This window comes from Palaemon carinicauda, chromosome 38 (assembly GCF_036898095.1).
Source record: "Palaemon carinicauda isolate YSFRI2023 chromosome 38, ASM3689809v2, whole genome shotgun sequence".
In the NCBI taxonomy this organism is placed as follows: Eukaryota; Metazoa; Arthropoda; class Malacostraca; order Decapoda; family Palaemonidae; genus Palaemon; species Palaemon carinicauda.
In genome coordinates this window covers 68,270,197-68,274,448 of record NC_090762.1, presented here as the reverse complement: position 1 = coordinate 68,274,448, position 4,252 = coordinate 68,270,197, and positions in this window count along the sequence as shown.

Genomic DNA, 4,252 nt, shown 5'->3' with positions numbered 1-4,252 from the left:
TGAATCGACTACATCTTACTATACTAAAGCCGTACTGTTCTTTATCTATTAATCCTTCTATCATCTATTTTATATTCACAATTACCCCAAAAAACACAATAAGTGAATTGTTCCTGCAATTTGTTTTACCTAATAAAGGTAATAGGTTGGCCAGGGCACCAGCCACTTGTTGAGATACTACCATTATTATTATTATTATTATTATTATTATTATTATTATTATTATTATTAATTGCTAAGCTACAACCCTAGTTGGAAAAGCAGAATGCTATAAGCCCAGGGACTCCAACAAGGAAAATAGCCCAGTGAGGAAAGGAAACAAGGAAAAATATTTTAAGAACAGTAACATTAAATATTTCCTATATAAACAATAAAAACACTAAAAAAAAAACAACAGTAAGAGAAATAAGATAGAATAGTGTGCCAAAGTGTACCCTCAAGCAAGAGAACTCTAACCCAAGAGAGTGGAATACCATGGTAGCCTACAGAGACTATAGAACCACTCAACACTAGAGAACAATGGTTTGATTTTGGAGTGTCATTCTCATAGAAGAGCTGCTTACCATTGCCAAATGTGGAATACCAAACACAGTTGCTGGAACGTTGGCTTTATTCAGCTTAAAGTTGTGGCAAGGTGTTGGCCAAGCAGGTACAGTGTTACGGACTCAATGTTGCCAAGCAAGCATACAAACACCAGCAGTCACAGTTACCAATTCACACTACATTCACCCCCACTGAGAAGAAGAACATACAGTACAGTACACATCTGCATCATAACAAAACATGAATTCACTGATTTCACACCAACTGTAATTATTCTTACATCGCATTTGCATTACAAGGCTCACCTTATTGGCACTACAAATTTCATATCATATTACAAAACTCATGAGTACTTATTTTATTTGATAACTGGGCTCATCTCACATAAAAAAAACACATTGGTAACAATGGGCCCTATAACTACTAATTCATAATAAACACATTGACATAAGGACACTTACCATAAAAACACATTGGTAACAATGGGCCCTATAACTACTAATTCATAATGAACACATTGACATAAGGACACTTACCACCCATACTACTCCCACTCATCTAGGACAAAATCTGAGAGATAGCCTGGAGGGCGCCTAGTGCGACTTGAGCGTTGAGGCGCCTCTGAGGTTGGCGTTTCTGTGGGTGTTCCTTTCGACGGTACCTTTCCCGGGGTGGGCGGTTCTGTGATCTGTTGCGGTTCGGTTGCGGGCTCCCTCCCCTGGTCTTGTTTTGTATCCACTTGACTTCTTTCCGTTCTCTGGCTGGGGTCTCCAGGTGGGAGGGTGGGTCCTTGATTAATGGGAGTCTTACCATTCTCTCGCATGTTGAAGATATGACGGCTTCCTTTATCGTGACAGGTGTTTGGACTGAATACTTTAGCTGCAGGAGCCAGGTGACGAGTCGACACAGTGGATTCCTTGCCGTCTTGGTGTGCAACACGAACCCATTGTGGGTTGACATGCAGGAGTCTAACTTCCTCGACCTCAGGTTCGTACTTGGATTTCCTAACCGTTTTCTTTAGAAGAGCTTGTTCATTTTCTGTCATCCACGATGGAGCCGCCTGCCCGTATGTTGCTTTCCTGGGGTGCAGGAACATGCGCTCATGCGGGGTTTGGTTCGTAGCGACGCACAGAAGGGACCTCATGCTGTGTAATGCTTGATCCAGGACAGCCTCCCACATTTCTATAGGGAGGGAGAGAGAAGCGAGAGCTAATCTTACGGTGCGCCACAAAGTTCCATTGGCTCTCTCGATCTGGCCATTGCCACGGGGGTTATACGCAGACGAGTAGCTTGTAGCCACTCCACGGTCATGAAGGAACTTTTGGTACTCTGACGACACAAAAGCAGGTCCCCTGTCTGAATGAATGTACTCGGGCAGGCCCCAAACTGAAAAGAGAGTAGACAAACATTTAATGGTGGTACTCGCTGAGGTGTCTTCTGTTGCAAAGGCGAACGGAAATCTGCTGTACTCGTCGATTATGTTGAGAATGTATTTGTTCTTTGAAGTGGACGGCATCGGACCTTTGAAGTCGATAGCCAGACGCTCGAATGGCCTGGTAGCTTTTATCAATGTTCCTGTTTCTTTGGAGAACTTAGGTTTGATCTTAGCACAGGTTTGACATTTACGTATGACAGTCCGAGCTTCTTCAATGGTAAAGGGTAAGTTTCTCTGTCTTATGATGTGGGTCATCCTTCTGATTCCTGGATGGCACAGGTGCTCGTGAAGCTGAGTCAGCTCATCTCCTTGAGTACAGGTAAGTGAAGCCACACATCCCGAGGCACGAGAGAGAGCGTCTGCTACTTGGTTCTTTGATCCAGGTCTGTATGTGATGTCGAAGTTGAAACAACTCAGTTCCAGCCTCCACCGCATTATTTTTTCATTCTTGATTTTGCCATGGTTCTTGGCGTCAAACATGAAACGCACCGATTGCTGATCAGTTATGAGTCTAAATTTACGTCCTAGCAGAAAGTGTCGCCATTTCTTGATGGCTTCTACGATAGCACATGCTTCGCGTTCCACTGCCGATTGTCGTTTCTCCGATTCTGAGAGCGAGCGAGAAAAGAAGGCCACTGGTTTTCCTTCTTGTGTCAATGAGGCTGCAACGGCGTCAGCAGAGGCGTCTGTTTCGACTACAAAGACGGCTTCGTCATCTATAGCAGCAAGTGAAGCTCGAGATATTTCATTCTTTAGTTCTTCGAGTGCTTGTTCTGCGGATTTGGCCATCGGGAAAGTTTTCACTCCGACTAAAGGTCGAATTTTCTGGGAGAAGTTCGGTACCCACTTCGCATAGTGGGATAAAAGTCCTAACGTTCTTTTGAGACTAGGGGTACTGTCCGGAGGGTTCATCTCCAGCAACGGACGCATTCTCTCCGGGTCAGGTAGGACTTGGTGATCATTCACTACATGGCCCAAAATTGAGATTGATGTTTGAGCATAAACACTTTTCTTGTCATTTATGGTAAGTCCATACTTCAATGCAGTTTCTTGAAAGCGTTTCAGATTTCTGTCGTGTTCTTCACGTGTGTGACCGCAGACCGTGATGTCATCTATGTAGGCGAACGTACCCTCTAGTTGTTCCTTACCAATAATTTCGTCGAGAACTTGCTGAAAGCAGGTAGCCCCATTGGTTACTCCAAAAGGCAAACGCGTGAATTCGAACAGCCTTCCATCCGCTTCGAACGCCGTGAATTTCCGATCAGCCATGTTCAATGGTATTTGATGATATGCTGCCTTCAAGTCTATGGAGCTGAAGTAGCGGTAAGTAGAAATTTTCTCAATCATCTCGGTGATCCCTGGAACAGGATAAGCAATTAGGTTGGTGAATCTGTTTATGGTTTGAGAGTAATCTATGACTAATCTTTTCTTATCACACTGATCGACGACTACCACTTGAGCTCTCCACGAGCTGCGACTCGGTGTGATGATGCCCTCCTCTAGCAGCCTTTTTACTTCTTTCTTGATGAACTCGGAGTCCTCTTTGGAATACCTTCTGGATTTCACCTGTATCGGGTGACAGTCGACTGTCAGATTGTCGAAGATGGCTGGCGGTTCAATTTGAGCCGCTATCAGAGCACAAGGTGACTGGATGCTTAGCTCCAAAGGTGGTAGCGTCCCACCAAAGTCTACGCTGACTTGCTTGTGTAACTGTAGGAAGTCATGTCCCAAAACAACTGGAGCCACGCAATCGTCCATCAAGTGCAGACAGAACTCAGGGTATACTCTTCCACTTAAAGTTAAATCGTAATTGCAACACTTGTTAAGTTTCATTGTCTGTTTGGCATTAGCCATGGTTATGCTGCAGGCTGAAGAACGAGTCACTGAGTTCATAGCCCTAGCTACTTTGGCATCTATAAAGCTTTTAAATGCTCCAGTGTCGACCAGCCCGTCCAGGGCCTCCCCTCCATTCAGTTCTACAGGTAGGACAGTTTTGTAAACACTTCGTAGTGCAGGGGAAGCTGCAGTCACAGCGGCCCCTGTTAAGGAAGCAGGGATGGACTGTGGGAGATTGTCTGGGACTACTCCAGCTACAAGATTGGAGTTAGTTGATTTACCATTATTGTTCCATCGTTTTCTTTGCGACTTGCAGACACGAGCATAATGACCTACCTTCTGACAGTTGGAACACGAGGCTTTCTTGGCTGGGCAGTGGGCTCTGGGATGTAGGGATCCTCCACAAAAGAAGCACCTCTGACCGCTGACGGCGGCAGC